This window comes from Tursiops truncatus, chromosome 5, assembly GCF_011762595.2.
Source record: "Tursiops truncatus isolate mTurTru1 chromosome 5, mTurTru1.mat.Y, whole genome shotgun sequence".
Taxonomy (NCBI): domain Eukaryota; kingdom Metazoa; phylum Chordata; class Mammalia; order Artiodactyla; family Delphinidae; genus Tursiops; species Tursiops truncatus.
The window spans coordinates 78,986,581-79,003,904 of record NC_047038.1 but is presented as its reverse complement, the minus strand read 5'-3'; positions in this window follow the sequence as shown (position 1 = coordinate 79,003,904).

The following is a 17,324-nucleotide window of genomic DNA, read 5'->3' as shown; positions in this document are numbered from 1 at the left end:
TTTTTAATGGTAGAAAAGTAAAAGTAGAAACTCCTGAAGCTAGACTTTGCCTAAGATAGAAAATCAGAAGCAATAGCAAAACTCAAGTAGAATAGCATTCACCAGTGCCACAATTAGATTTAAAGCATGTAGTATGATGGACCCCACAACTATATGACTAAGTATTGATTATTATTATATTTTTTAATCATATACATCTGGGATCACTTAATTGTTAATAAGATCTCATACTTTAAATGGCTTTATATACATTTTTTATGTTACTGAGTAATAATAAGATTTCTATTTGCAGGCATCACTTTTAACCGCTGTTGAAGTGAAATACAAAAATCTGTGGATTCAAGAGTTAAGTGCCATTTTTGAAGATGGAAAATATTTTTCCATTTGTTGGATTTAAATTTATAAAAATGTTGAGCATGCATCTGGAAGTGTCTTTTTAAGGGGTTATACTAGAATAGAATGTAAAAATGATCAGTCTTTTCTTCTGAAGACCCAGAAATTTCTTATCTGTAGGTGACCTAAAAGCCAGCTATTTTTATATGCAAGAACCAGTGCAAATGACTAACAGAAGACCATTGTGTTGGGCTGTACTTTTACAGCTGCATTTTAACTTCTTGCAGAGTTCTTAAAGGAAGTACTATAATGTGCATTGCCCACGTAGAGGAAAAATGCACACTTCTATTCTTAGATGAGTGTTTCATAAAAGCTCTTTATTTTTTCTTTCTTGGAACAGCTTGTGGTGGCTGCACTCCAAATCAATTATGGGTTTAATGGTCAACTAGGCTAAAATATGTCATATTCCATTTTCAAAAGTTTCTCTTTGTTTCTCAGGATTAGCCGATATGTTAAAAATGATACCTGTTATACATAAAAAACATATAATATGAGCGACAGTTTATCAGGTAGAGTACATTTTTACCTTTTGGGAGACATGGTTGGTTGCTGCATCCTTCCCTTCCTCTTTTCCGACAGAGTCCTTGTTTGTTTTAGGGTGACCAGCTCTCCGTTACGGCACCTTGCTCATCAGAGGAATCTGAGGCACCACCAGCTCCACATGAGGGCGCAATATTTTTAAAGTGAGCTCATCCATCTTCCTAGTGTCTAGACGTAATCAAATTCTGGTCAGTAGGGCTTCCCTGGTGGCGCAGTGGTTGGGAGTCCGCCTGCCAATGCAGGGGATGCGGGTTCGAGCCCTGGTCTGGGTAGATCCCACATGCCACGGAGCAACCAAGTCCGTGCGCCACAACTACTGAGCCTGTGCTCTCGAGCCTGCAAGCCACAACTGCTGAAGCCCGCCTGCCTGGAGCCCGTGCTCTGCAACAAGGGAGGCCACTGCAATGAGAAGCCTGCACACCACAACCAGGAGTGTCCCCTGCTCCCCGCAACTGGAGAAAGCCTGTGCACAGCAACAAAGACCCAACACAGCCAAAAATAAAAATGAAATAAATTTAAAAAAAAAGAGATGGCTTGCAATTAAAAAAAAAATTCTGGTCAGTAAAGCATGCGGATAATTCTGCTTGGAGCCACTGGGAATAGTTTCTCTTGTCCCTAGAGAAAACCACAGGAAGAGATGATTTCCCATTTTACCTGACCCTGGATGGTGAAACCTAGAAGAGTTTTAGCTACTTTAGAACAATCTGCCAATACAGAAGATGGCAGATGAGAGACATGAAAAGATCAATCAACTATGAAGCTTACCATATTTTCAACACGTGTGAGGTAATATATTTCCTTATAATAAAGTTAATTTGATTTTAGATGTCTGCTACTTATAGCTAAAAAAATCCTGCATGTTCCGTACACTATTCCTGCTATTACTCTTTCTTCTTTTCCTTTATTTCATATCTTCCACGTGCTTATCCTTCACTTCCAGAATCAACAGTCTCTTGATGGTGTTACAGATTACTTGATGGTAATACTCTTGATGGTATTACAGATTACAGATAAGGAATCAAAATTCATATCAGGAATCTTAGAATCCCAATATTTTATGGAACTGTTTCTCCTTTTTGAAAACAGTGAAATACAGCTCATTAGTAACTATAACAACTAATTCTTGGTCTTACACTGTGCCTTAAAATGTGCTAGATCCTTTTCACATGTTACTTTTATTTGACACTTACAAATTTATGATTGGTGTTATTTCCTTTCTGCAAATGAAGAAACCAAAATTCATAGAGTTAAGCAACTTGTTCAAAGTTAACCAGAGTATTAAATGGAAGAACCAAAATTTGAACACAATCTCTCTCACTCTAAAGCCCTTAATAATGTCCTCAGTGTCATCAATTTAGCCAAACAGAGAACCCAACACAAATTAGTTGTCATCTGGAATTTCTATTAAATATTTTTGTGACAAGAACAATATTCCATTACCCATTTGGGGGGAACTAAAGCGCACTCACCTTCTGTGGCAAAAATGATAGCACGATTATATTATCCACATTTTACTGCAATAATGTTGTGAAACAAGCAAACCTCAACATTTCAGCAGCTTATATCAACAAACATTTACTTCTCACTCACACTAGCTTTTTTAAATTTAAAAGAGTGGTATGGATTGGCTGAAGCAGCTCTGTTCTCATGTTGATGCAGATATACTTTACCTATCTCACTTTCTGGGGCCAGCAGCCGCATGGAGCATGCATGCTCTTCCCCAGGCAGGTGGCAGAAGCACAAGGCCTCCAAGGAAACCATCATGCCTTTTAAAGCCTACAGTTAGAATAGGCATACTGGTGCATTAATTGGCCAGAACAAATCACATGGAAGCTTACATCAGTGGATCAGGGGCCTGTACAACTTTTGTGGTGGTGGCAGAGGGGAAGGGAAGAGTATTTACAGAACACTCACATAATCTACCATAAATATCAGCATATTTTATATATTAGCTATTATATCTGAAAACATGGCTCTTTTGCATTTTAAGTATAGTAATTTCTTACAATTATTATTACTGAAAAAGATATGTTTGGATTTTTAGAAAACATGGAATCCTCAAAGGCTGTAAAAAGCTACCCACATCCCCATTTTGCTGAAGAAAGCACTGAATTTTGTTCATATTTACTTAGTCTCATGAATTTAACTTACACATTTATACAACTATCTAATCTATTTAAAAATTTGATGTAGTATCTTTTAATCCGCAGCCATGAAAAGCAAGACATGTGGACACACACAGCTCCGTCTCTCCTATTCCTTGTCTTTTAATTTGAACAATAACAACCACAGAAAACCAATTACATTTTATACACACATAATTATCTGAGCTTAATAACTTGCAATTATGCAATTTAAGTGTAGGTTTAACTCACACAGTCAGCTCTTCTTATATAAGAGTCCTCTGGTCAGAAAAGCCAGGGTGGCTTCTCAGTTCTATTGTCTGGCTGCCTTATTCTCCTCTTTTACTCCTGCATGTCCAGAACTCTCTTCTGTCATTTCCTGTCACAGAGTACAGTCAGAGGGTTTGATCTTCCTGAAGACTCTTCCACTTGTCTTGGAATCCTCACCACTTTGGCACTCTGGTGACAGAGGAGAGTCAAGGGTCCCCTTCTTAAGCAAGCATAGGTGTGATAGGTGATTGTCCCCCAGTGAAGCCTCACAGTGAACAATAATAAAAGAACTCTGAAGCACAGTAGCAAAAGAGTCATTTTCTCAGGAAACATTCTTTTCACAGTTCCTACCATGATCAGAAATGAATCTGTATACCCAGAGGAAGAAGAAATCGACAAGATATATTAACATTTTCATGTTACCTGTAATTCGTGCTAAGGATTTTTTTAGTTGTGGTATGGATAAAGACACTTTTTTCTATTGTCTCAGACCAAATTGATTAAATAAGAATGATTGGAGGAAATGAACATATAAAGGAAATGATTTTAGCTTACTAACTTGCATGTGATTTCACCTGAAATTCTAAAGGAATGATTCCAAAGCAGCAGGGCCTATGTGTACATCTGTTTTTCCCACCCAGGTTTCATTGAAAAACAATAGAAAAAGATAACTGTGTAGTCTTCTTTGCAAGTAGATGAAATGTTGGTGAATTTTGTGATAAATTTCTCAATAGTTTGCTGAATAGTTCCATATTCAACATCTGGCTCATTAAATATAAATATACTATATGATAGAATATAATTAGTGGATTATTCTGCATAAACCAATTAGATTCATTGTGCCTAGTATGTATCTAAATACTTGTATTTATTTTCAAATTTCACCTTTATGTTTGTGCCATAGAAAGATTTTTTAAAACAAAATATGACAAGTAAATACAAGGTTTTCAGATGGGTAAATATAAAACAACCTTTGCCAATATTCCTTGATAGAATTTTTATGGTAAACAATAAACAATTGCTTATGTATTCACATTCATGCTTCTACTAAATTCATTAAGCAACTTCTCTTAATCCTTTGTAGATATGAGAATTCCCTTAATTAAAAAAAATAATATATCAGACACTAATTAAATCATATTGTATTTTTGTTTGTACAAAGTTAAACAACACAACTATTTATTTTTTTCATCTTTTCCCAGTTTTATAATGTTGGGTTGGCCAAAGAGTTCATTTGGGTTTTCTGTAAGCTGTAACAATCCAATATTTTGTATATGATATATAAGTTAAAACCATAACAATGGAGAGAATCATTTGGGGATAATTGTGGCACAGTAGGGATAGATTTCAAAGGAATAAAAGTCTTGACATAAGGAGTTTTTGGTTGATAAAATACTTCCACACAGAAAATAATTAATAGAGATATGTTCTTTTTTTTTTTTTTTTTTTGGAATAACAGACTACTCCTATCTAGAGCCACATATAAACCAATATTTCCACAGTGGCAGTATTAGAGTTTCTACTTCAAGCTATAGGACTCAAACTGTTAGTTTAGGATTTTCTGATAAAAGCAAAGGTCACAGCCAATAAAATAAATCCTCATTAATTGATGAATTAATGATCTGACTTCTCAGTAGTCTGTTCAAGTTCATGAATTTGTCTCAGCATTACTGCCAAGATTTTTGACAGGAACTACTGATTGCTGTAAAACCTCCCTTATTAGGAACTCATAAATTATAGAATAGAGGAGATGAGATATTAGAAATAATTTAATTGGAATTCTAACAAATACACTTTTTAAGCGAGGTAGTCTAAATGTAACTATCCTACGCAGTACTCCAGTGTGTATCTAATTATCTCTACAATGATTATTTCCCAGTTTCTACTCACAATATGGATTTTAATGTATTTCATACTGTATTTTTTATGTCAGCACTGTATAACCCATACATATTCAAGCATGGATCTACCACGTCTTTTTCTCTTTTCTTCTGTGATAGTGCTTGTTTGACTTTAATATTTTCTGTTCCAATGTATCAGGAATGAGGTTACTATCAACATTATGGGCAGATGATTGCTGTAGGGAGCTTTCTGATCCACTATAGAATGTTTAGCAGTATCTCTGCTTTCTACCCATTAGATGCCAGTGTTAAGACTCCACCCCACCCCACCCCCAATTTTTTTTTAACATCTTTATTGGGGTGTAATTGCTTTACAATGGTGTGTTAGTTTCTGCTTTATAACAAAGTGAATCAGTTATACATACACATACGTTCCCATATCTCTTCCCTCTTGCGTCTCCCTCCCTCCCACCCTCCCTATCCCACCCCTCTAGGCAGTCACAAAGCACCGAGCTGATATCCCTGTGCCATGCGGCTGCTTCCCATTAGCTATCTACCTTACGTTTGTTAGTGTATATATGTCCATGCCTCTCTCTCGCCCTGCCACAGCTCACCCTTCCCCCTCCCCATATCCTCAAGTCCGTTCTCCAGTAGGTCTGTGTCTTTATTCCTGTCTTACCCCTAGGTTCTTCATGACATTTTTTTTTCTTAAATTCCATATATATGTGTTAGCATACAGTATTTGTCTTTTTCTTTCTGACTTACTTCACTCTGTATGACAGACTCTAGGTCTATCCACCTCATTACAAATAGCTCAATTTCATTTCTTTTTATGGCTGAGAAATGTATATATGTGCCACATCTTCTTTATCCATTCATCTGATGATGGGCATTTAGGTTGTTTCCATCTCTGGGCTATTGTAAATAGAGCTGCAATGAACATTTTGGTACATGACTCTTTTTGAATTTTGGTTTTCTCAGGGTATAGGCCCAGTAGTGGGATTGCTGGGTCATATGGTAGTTCTGTTTGTAGTTTTTTAAGGAACCTCCATACTGTTCTCCAAAGTGGCTGAACCAATTCACATTCCCACCAGCAGTGCAAGAGTGTTCCCTTTTCTCCACACCCTCTCCAGCATTTATTGTTTCTAGATTTTTTGATGATGACCATTCTGACTGGTGTGAGATGATATCTCATTGTAGTTTTGATTTGCATTTCTCTAATGATTAATGATGTTGAGCATTCTTTCATGTGTTTGTTGTCAATCTGTATATCTTCTTTGGAGAAATGTCTATTTAGGTCTTCTGCCCATTTTTGGATTGGGTTGTTTCTTTCTTACTGAGCTGCATGAGCTGCTTGTAAATTAATCCTTTGTCAGTTGCTTCATTTGCAAATATTTTCTCCCATTCTGAGTGTTGTCTTTTGGTCTTGTTTATGGTTTCCTTTGCTGTGCAAAAGCTTTGAAGTTTCATTAGGTCCCATTTGTTTATTTTTGTTTTTATTTCCATTTCTCTAGGAGGTGGGTCAGAAAGGATCTTGCTGTGATTTATGTCATAGAGTGTTCTGCCTATGTTTTCCTCTAAGAGTTTGATAGTTTCTGGCCTTACATTTAGGTCTTTAATCCATTTTGAGTTTATTTTTGTGTATGGTGTTAGGGAGTGATCTAATCTCATACTTTTACATGTACCTGTCCAGTTTTCCCAGCACCACTTATTGAAGAGGCTGTCCTTTCTCCACTGTACATTCCTGCCACCTTTATCAAAGATAAGATGTCCATATGTGCATGGGTTTATCTCTGGGCTTTCTATCCTGTCCCCACCCACAATTATGACAAAAAAAAGTGTCTTTCCAGACATTGCCAAATATTCTCCGGGGGGAGGGGCAAAATTGCCCTTGTTTAGAATCACTGCTACATACAGATTTTCATATTTGCCCTGATGCATATCATTTCCTTCCTTTCTCTACATTTATCAAACAAGTAGCTCATTGGTCACACACTCTATATACATAAAATGTTTGGCTGATATACTTGACTCTGATGTGACAGAGCCAGGTGAAGGGGAAGTTGACCAATTTTTATCTACGTGCCTTTTTTCTTACCATTAAATTTCATTTTTTGCATATTTAGAATAAAGAGACTGAATATTACAAAGCCAAATTATGTAAGCTTCCATTGGGATAAAAGTCAAGTCATTAATTAGTCACATTCTTCATCACTACATCTGAGAAATGCAAGTAAAGAAGAGAAAATTATTCTACCATGTTTAGAAAGTTTATAACCTTAGGCCTCAGTGCAAAGCTTACTTCAAGCATTGCATACCATTGATTTCAATGAATTTAATCCCTACTGGTTACAGGCTTCATGAGTGCATTTCCATCTTTACAGGTGCTTCTCAGAATTAATTGCTACTTTATAGGTAATCACCATTTATATAATTAGATTAGAAAAGTTAGTAATTTAAAAGATGGCTAGAATTGAGGAGTGACATTATGAAGAGTGATACTACCATCACGCTTCTTACATTTTCTTAAACCTCTTTAAGGAGTGTGAAAAAATGGTGAGCAAAGAAGTTATTAAAATAGTAGTCTGATTTCAAAGAGTTTCAACTTTAAGATAAAAGTCTAGTAAAATTTTACTTTTTAATTTCCTGATAATTAAACACTGTCTCTCATATGCTGGAACCACTTCTTTTCAAAGAAGTCTGTGGTATATATTAGTACTGTGATTTTATTTCTTTAAGGAGTTAATTGATGGGCACTATATACAGTAATAGCAGCCCTGTCCATTATTGCCTCTGCACTGGCTCCTGTCTGATGGAACTTCCCTGTTGTCTTATCCACCTGTTCTAAATTGACATCCAAATGCTCTTTCCCCTAGGGCTTCTTTTCAAAATATTTGCTTAGAAAAAAATTGATGCTTACTCCCAGTTTTGATATTCTAGTGATATTCTTACTGAGATTTGGGGACATTACAATGTACTTTCAGAAGTGATTGAGCTTGTCTTACTTCCAGGATTTACTGTTAATACACCAACCTGGAATATATAATATGGAAAGATATTAGTTGATCTGAGGATGAATTAAAATCTATTGATATATGTATATATTTTTAACAGAAAATATATGAAATTATACCAATTAAAGTTTCAGAGTCCTTGTGCTTTTTCAAAGAGTAGGCTACCTCTATAAATCTAGGTATATACAAGTACAATAGTGAATAAATAAATGAAGAGGGGACTATAATATTTAAATTTCAGTAAATGAGATACTTGCCATTCTAACTGAACTGCTTAAACTGCTTTTATGTCTAATTTGTATTGAATTTTGCATCTATTGCTATCAGCCTGAACATATATTCTTTTTAAAATTTAAGAGAGAAATAACACTGAGATAAATAGGCTTTATGGACCTAGCAGTATTTTTATAATATATATTCATGATATATATATATAATTGTTTTTTTAGCTAATCAGTTAAAATATTGTTTTAGCAATTCAATTAATTCTTTGCTTTAGTCAGTCATCTTTTGAGATGTCAAACTTATCTTGCCCTGTATTTTGTAGGCTACTAACTTTATTCACCAGTAAGACCAATTTCACATGGGATTCAATGTACAGCCAAAGATGGAGTATGATTAAAGAAATAGGAAATTTTCCAAGTGTGTTACAGTATCATCCTCATCTATGAATAAGGTGCCAAAAATCACAACCATGAGTTATTTATCTGTTTAAAGTTCAATCTACTGAACACAACATTGAAAGACAAAAAGATATAATAAAATAGGGCTATATATTAACTTAGTAGTGTTCATTCTTGAATAAGCAGGTATAAGTGATCTATCGTGATAATAATCCTCCTGAAGTGTAGGAGAGGGCCATTTTGATGGTAATTTTAAATTGTTTGAAAATAGGAAAGGATAGATATTGCAGTGGAGTACCAAGGATAAATAGAAAGCAGAATGAGGCCTTTGTTGGTAGATTTAATGAAAAGAAAGTCAATGTTGACTAAACAAGATGACTTTCTATTTACGATCTGATGTAGGACACAGTTCAAGCTGCTTATAATGGAATACAGGGCCCTCTATAAAAACCATTCTTCCTGGCTTTCTATTAGTTGAAGGGCACCAGGGAATCTACATCTTAACCTTATTTTGTACACCCCTCCCCCAACTTCAATTAACAGGGAGTTAATTCCTGAACGAGGAGTAGATATTTCCATGATAAAATGTACCTCAATTATCTTCTTTTTATTATATTTTCCAATTAATTTTTCTTTAATAATCTTGCAGAACAACTGAAATAATTTAGGATTTCACAATTTGGATAGGTGATTTTATACATCAGTGTTTTAGATTATTACACTAACTTTTTGCTTCTGGCTCAAGCTGCGACATATGTATATACCTTACCTTATATAAAAATATAATTATTTACTTATATTTATTAAATTTTACTTATTTAATATTTCACACTTTGCAGTATTGCCTTCTTTGCCTTTGCCACATTTAAACAGTCAGGCATTCTTACTCATTATCTCAAGGAAAGAATATGAGAGGAAAAAGAAGCTAAAAGATGAGTTACTGTTGAAACTTTAATTTGTAAAAGCCTGTACCCAAAAAAGGATAAAAAGTATATAAAATTTTTTTTAAAAAATTAAGAGCTGTTATTCCTAACAGGGAGCTCCCTCCTCACACTGTCTTTCCACATAACCTAGAAGAGAATAGGAGTCCGTGAGCAGAAACAACATAGAATGAAGCAAGTGGTATTGAATGTTAGAGAAAAGGACTCTGTGCTCTTTTCTTTGGCCAAATCCCAGGTAAACTTTTGATATTCAAGCATAAAAGAGACCTGTTTCTCATTTCCTGTGAAGAGCCCTTGGGAGATGGTAGGAATGCAGACATCAGAAAAGCATGTGTAATGTCTGTCGCTGTATAAGACCTAAAAAGATTCAGAGATTATCGCAAAATTTTGCCTGCAGATACCTTGAAAATAGTAATTTCTACACAAATAATGGAGAACCAGTAAGAACAATGGTCATCTCAGGAGATGTTAGCATACACATTATCAATTGTACAATTATCTATTGAACCTCTATTATGTGCCAAACATTTTTACAGATTGTGAGACATAGCAGCAGTGATCAAAGCACTCAAAATCTCTGCCTTTGCAGAAATTGCATTCTAGTAACAGCTGGGTGACATTAAGAACCAGATATTCATACCTAACTCCTCAGCATGATGTAAACCTTCCTGAACTTGAATTGAACTCTCAGGGAAACGAGAATCTGTGCAAGTGAACACAGAGGATGGACTATGATAAAAATGACACCACACTTGGAGAAGTATGGGAATTAAATTGTAATTGAAAATCAAGAAAAAATTTAATTAATTATAATTAAATAATAATTATAGTTAATTAAATACTGGAGTTTTTGGACTGAGCATTATATCTATTTCTCATTATATACAGTAACTTTTGTGCTAGAAAATGTGTAAGACACTTCTATTATACTTTATTTTATGATACTGCTGTTGTGATCATTTATTGAGCACATTCAACAAACAGTGCACGGGGTAGAGAAAGTACAATACATTCTTTCCAAATTTATAAACTTCTTTAACTTTTTCAAAAAATAAATGTGAACATTCAGGGCTTTCCTGGTGGCACAGAGGTAGAGAGTCCGCCTGCCGATGCAGGGGACACGGGTTCGTGCCCCGGTCCGGGGGGGTCCCGCGTGCCGCAGAGCAGCTGGGCCCGTGAGTCATGGCCGCTGGGCCTGCGCATCCGGAGCCTGTGCTCCGTAACGGGAAAGGCCATGGCAGTGAGAGGCCCGTGTACTGCAAAAAAAAAAAAAAAAAAAAAAAAGTCATTCATATTCAATCAAAGTAAAGAGATACAACATTCTTCAGGATCACTCAAACCCAAAGTACTAAGTATATGTACCATTAAGACACATTGCAGTGTAATAAATCTTTCATATATACATTTTTAGATCAGCATAAGTTTGTAATCTGGAAACACTATGTTGTTCTGGAAAATGCTTCTAATTTGGTGAGATCAAATTTTATTATAACCGTGGAAAGCATGTTAGTGACACTCTTTATCAAGAGTTGATATAACATAAAATGAAAAATTACTTCTTTTAACTGAGATATAATTCACAAACCATAAAAATTTTTAGTATATATTATAGATTGTGAAACCATCACCTTTATCTAATTCCAGAATATTTTATTAACACTACCAAAAAACCCAGATCTGTATCAATAGCAGTCACTCTCCATTCTGCCCTATGCCTATCCCCAGGCCACCACTAATCTACTTTCTGTCTCAATGGACTTTGTCTATTCTGGATATTTTATATAAATTGAATTATTCAATATGTGGACTTTTGTGACTAGCTTTTTTCACTTAGGATAATGTTTTCTAGGTTCATCCATATTATAACATGTATTAGTACTTCATTGCTTTTTATTTCATTAAGTGCATTTATTCCATTGTACTGATACCATGAGTTACTTATTATTCATCAGTTGATGAGCATTTGCATTCTTTCTATTTTTGAGCTATTATAAATCATGCTGCTGTAAACATCTGTGTACAAGTTTTTATATGGGCATATTTTGAATTCTCTTGGGTATATACCTTAGAGTAGAATTTCTGAGTCATAGGACAACTCTATGTTTAACTTTTTGAGGAATTGCCAAATTGTTTTCTATGGAAGCTGCACCATTTTACATTTCTATCAGCTATAGGTCAGAGTTTCAATTTTCCTACATGCTCATCCACATTTGTCATTTTCCATTTATTTGACTATAGCCATCCTAATGGGTATAAAAGGGTATGTCACTGTAATTTTGATTTGCATTTTGCTAATGGCTAAATGTTTACTGACCATTTGTATATCTTTTTTGTAGAAATACCTTTCTAAATCTTTTGCCTATTTTTAAGTGCGTTATTTGCCTTTTCGTTTTGAGATGTAAGAGGTGTTTATATATTCTGGCAACTAGGCCCTTATCAGATATAGATTTGTCTTTTGACTTTCTTAATAATGCACTTTGATGCACAAAAGCTTTTAATTTCAATGAAGTCCAATTTATCTACTTTTATGTTGTTGCTTATGCTTTTGATGTCATATCTAAGAAACCATCAACCAATTAAGATCACCAAGATTGACAGGTATATTTTCTCCTGAGAGTTTTATAGTTTTAGCAATGTTTGTGGTTTTTTTGATCAACTTTAAGTTAATGTTTGTATATAGTGTGAGGTAGGGATCCAAATTCATTGTATTGCATGCTGATATCCAGATGTCCTAGAAACATACGTTGAAAAGACTATACTATCTTTATTGAATGATTTTGGCACCTTTGTTGAAATCAACTGACCACAGGTTTATCTCTGGAATCTCAATTCTATTTCATTGATTTTTTTTGTCTAACCTTATGCTGGTACCATGCTATCTTGATTACTCTAGTTTGTTAAGTTTTGAAATTGAAAAGTACGAGTCCTCCAACTTTCTTCTGCAAAATTTATTTTTGTGAACCTGGGTTCCTTGAATTTTCAGGATCAGCTTTTCTATTTCTGGGGAAAATTAAAAGTGGGTAGCTGGAATTCTGAGTAGGATTGCATTAAATCTATAGATCAATATTTGGAGTATTGCTCTCTTAATTACATTGTGCCTTCTAATCCATAATCAAGGGATTTTTAAAAATTTATTTTGTTGGTATTTATTTTAACAATATTTTGTTTTAGTTTTCACTATATAAGTATTGCACTTGTGTTAAATTTATTCCTAAGTATTTTATTCTTTTTAATGCTAATGCAAGTGGAATTTTCATAATTTCATTTTCAGATTGTTTATTGCAAGTGTATCAAAATGTAGCATTTTATTATTGAGCTTGTGTCCTGCAATTTTGCTGAACTTGTTTGTTAGTTCTAATAGATTTTTATGAATTTGGGGAAGTTCCTATATATAAGACCATGCCACCTGCAAAAGGTATAATTTTACTTCTTCCTTTACAATCCAGGTACCTTTTATTACTTTTCCTTGCCTAACTGTCCTTGTTAAAACCTATAGTACATTGTTGAAAAGAGATGCTAAGAGTACTCAGCCTTGTCTTGTTTCTGATCTTCGGGGGAAAGCTTTCATTTTTTCACCAGTAAGTATGACTTAGCATTGAGGAAATTCCATTCCAGTTTCTTTTTTTTTTTTTTTTTTAGTGTTTTTATCATTAAAGGGTTTGGATTTTGTCAAAATTTTGTATCTGTATCTATTGAGATAATCATGGTTTTTTTCTCTTCATTCTACTAATATGTTGTATTTCAGTGATTCATTTTCTTACACTGAATCAACCTTACATTCCCTGGGTAAATATTAGTCAAGGTGTGTAAACCTTTTCATATGCTGCAGGATTTATGTTGCTGATTTGTATTGATCTGTTGGGAAGTTTTACTTTTACATTAATAGGGGATACTGGTCTCTAGTTTCTCTAATTGTAATGTCCTTATCTAATTTAGGTATTATGGTAATACTGACTTTTGAAATAGGTTAGGATGTGTTCTATTCTCTTCTATTTCTTAGAAGAGTGTAAAAAGGATTAAGATAATTCTTCATTAAATATTTGGTAGAATTCACCAGTAAAATCATCTGTCCTTCTAATTTTAAAAAAATGTATACATTAAGATTTACTCTTTGTGCTATAAATTTCCGAGTTTTGACAAATATGGAGTGTCATGTATCCACCACTAAATTATTATACAGAATAGTTTTATTGTTCTCAAAAATCCCTTTTCTTCACTTGTTCAACCCCCTTTCCTCATTCTCCTCAGCCACTGATATTTTTACTATTTATATAGCTATGCCTTTTGCAAAATTTTATATAAACAGCGTGTTGCCTTTTCAGATTGGCAATATACATTTAGATTGCATCCAGGTTTCGGTATAGTTTTATAGATCTTTTTTTTTTTTTTTTTTTTTGCGGTATGCAGGCCTCTCACTGCTGTGGTCTCCCCCCGCCGCAGAGCACCGGCTCCGGACGCGCAGGCTCAGCGGCCATGGCTCACGGGCGCAGCCGCTCCGCAGCATGTGGGATCCTCCTGGACCCGGGCACGAACCCGTGTCCCCTGCATCGGCAGGCGGACTCTCTACTGCGCCACCAGGGAAGCCCAGGTCCTTTGTTTTTATCACTAAATATTATTTAATTGTATGGATGCAGCACAGTTTGTCCATTCACATTGAAGGATATCTTGGTTCCTTCCAGTTTTTGATGCTTTTGAATAAAATTGCTATAGCTACTCATGTGCAGGTTTTTCTGTGGCTATCAATTTTTAAGTAAGTTTGGTACTACCTAGGAGTGTGATTGCTTGATCCTATGGTACAATTATGTTTAGCTTTATATTTTTTTTACTAAAGTGGATGTACCAGGCTTAATTCCCACTATTAGTGAGAGTTTCTATTGTTCCACAATCACACTGGCAATTGGTATTGTTAGTTTGTTGTTGTTGTTGTTCTGATTTGGATTTTAGCCATTCTAATATGCATGTAGTAGTATTCATTGTGCTTTAATTTGCAGTTCCCTAATCATAAATGATGCTGAGTATTTTTTTTTGTTGCTGAGTATTTTAATATGTTTATTTATTTATTTTTATATGTTCATGGTGATTTATAAATTCAGGTCTTTTGCCCATCTTAACTTTTTTCCCACTTTTTTTTGAATTTTAAGAGTTCTTCTATATTTTAGATATGTGCTTTGGTTTTATTATCCATAAAATTGGGATTGATAATTATAATCTCCTCATTGATTGGTTTAGTTGAGAAAATGCAAAGATTTAGTGGAGACACTATATACTGTAAGTGCCAAATAAATCTATTTGGCTGGGAACAGCTTTGTTCACATCTTACCTTTCCAAAGCCTACCACAGAAACATAAATAAAAATGGGTCAAATTAATTAAAAAGCATGTCTAAAATAGGTGGGATTCAGGCTTATTTGTTTGGTCAGAACCTTTATATACACTCTACATTCACATCAACTGCTTCTAGCTTAAACACAGTAAAATGTAAAACAAAATGTATGATCATGCACACATGCAAACATGTTTTCTCCTAATAGTCTTATACAAACCATTTGTTTTCATTCTTCTATTATACCATTTATTTATCATTCTATAATACAAACATTCTAAAATATTGATGGAAGAAATTTTCACACATTGAGGTACAGGGAAGTCATTCTGGCTTGTATCTGCTTTGGCTTGAATTTCATGCTAACTAGAATAGCCTGTCTTATGGCCTGTCAAACAGGTATTGCACATCTTTAACCATTAAAAAAAAAAATGTTTTTACCAGATTTTGTGGAATGTCCACATTGAAGATAGGGATAAATGCCCCCCTTTCCTATGATGTCAGTGGTAGTACTCCTTCGAACATGAGGTTCCCTTCCCAGACACTAAGGTCATGCTGGCTCACTGTGTATATGCTAATCTATCTCTTCTGAAACCTTAAAGGAACGTACTCCTGTCATGTTTGATATTTGTTCTTTGTTCTGACAAGTTGTAAAACTATGGTTCATGCATCCAAAATGGAGCCCGGTGGCCATTTTGGTTATGGTTTCAGACACATATCTGCATCACTGAGAACTTGAATTTTCTAGACTGTATCAATCAAGGACTCTCCCAACCGATTTTCCAAACAATATCTGCTAGAAGCTGCTAGCTGTAACCTTATGGTCTCAAGCTCTCCCGCTGTAATTATGCAACAGTTTTAGACTCCAACCAATCCTTGCTTAGCAAGCATCCTTAAATTCTTGCCAGCTCCAGTCTTAATTCTTGACCAACAAATTGTATAACTTTGTGGTTTTTGCCTCCCCCATTTTGCAACCGGATAGAACACAATTCAAATGCTTCTTGATTCCATGTCTCCTGGGCTATAGTTCTCAGTTTGGTTTGAATACAACTCTTTTCTAGTCCTAGTATAGATTGCTTGTTGATTATTTGCATTGACAATATGCAATGGTTTCCTCTGTGTAAGTATAATTTCCAGCAAATAGTATGTTTTAGTATATGTTCTTATACTAAAATTCATAATATCATTGTGAAAAAATATTTGAGAAATACCCTGAATTCCTGAACTTTCAAAAACATATTTCTAAACACTATTTTTCTAATAAAAAGTTGCTAATAAACATTAGTTATTCCTTAGCTCTATGCTGTTTTGCAAATCTTGAATCTTAATATTTAAGCATATCTTGAACCAATTACACATAAATTATTTTAGAAGTTTTAATGTACATAGTTGTCTCCTCAATAAATTAGGTACAATCACAAGGTTAGAACTCAATAAAAAGAAGCATTATAGATCAAAGAAAATACACAATTAAATCAAATATCTGATTCCTAGCCTGTATTGGCACTATAGTAAATAAATATTTGGCAAAAAATAATTTGAATCAGTTTGGTGAGGCTGCTGGTTCTTAACTAAACAAGTAGTTTGTGTGAAATCCTTCATGAAAGCATGTTAAAACACACATATTAGGGCTGAAAAGATACTGGGAGGTAATCTAACATAGTATCTTCATTTTGGATATTTAGACATATGGAATCTGTGAATTAAATAATTTCAAAGGCTTAGTCCATGTCCAAAATTAAAGAATTAATTGCGGAAATGGTAGTAGATCTATAATCTCCTCTTACTCATTTTGTCCTTGGAAAGATGACTTCACAACTCAAATACTCTTACTAGCTTATACTTTCAGGCTAATAAGAAAGAAGATGTACTCACCCAACAGGTAATTATGTTGCTTTGCTTGATATAGATGGTATTCTAAAAAATAAAAGTGAAGAAAAATTTTTCTTCAGTTAAAGCAAAAACAGAAACTTTTGATTTTCCTTTTGAAAGATGAAATCTAATAAAAATAGAAGGAGCATAGGACCAACTGCAGAGTGGTGTACAGGTTGTGAGTATAGATTCTAGAATCAGAAATATTTCTGAAAAAATATTGAGCTGCCAATAGCTCTGAGAATTTGCTCATAACTTAATCACATTAAGCTTCTGTGTCCTCATCTGTAAAATGTGGTTAATAATAGTATGATTATGTAGGATTTTGTGAATATACAGTGAGAAAAAATGCATACATATCTAGAGCATAGTTCATGCTTTAAGT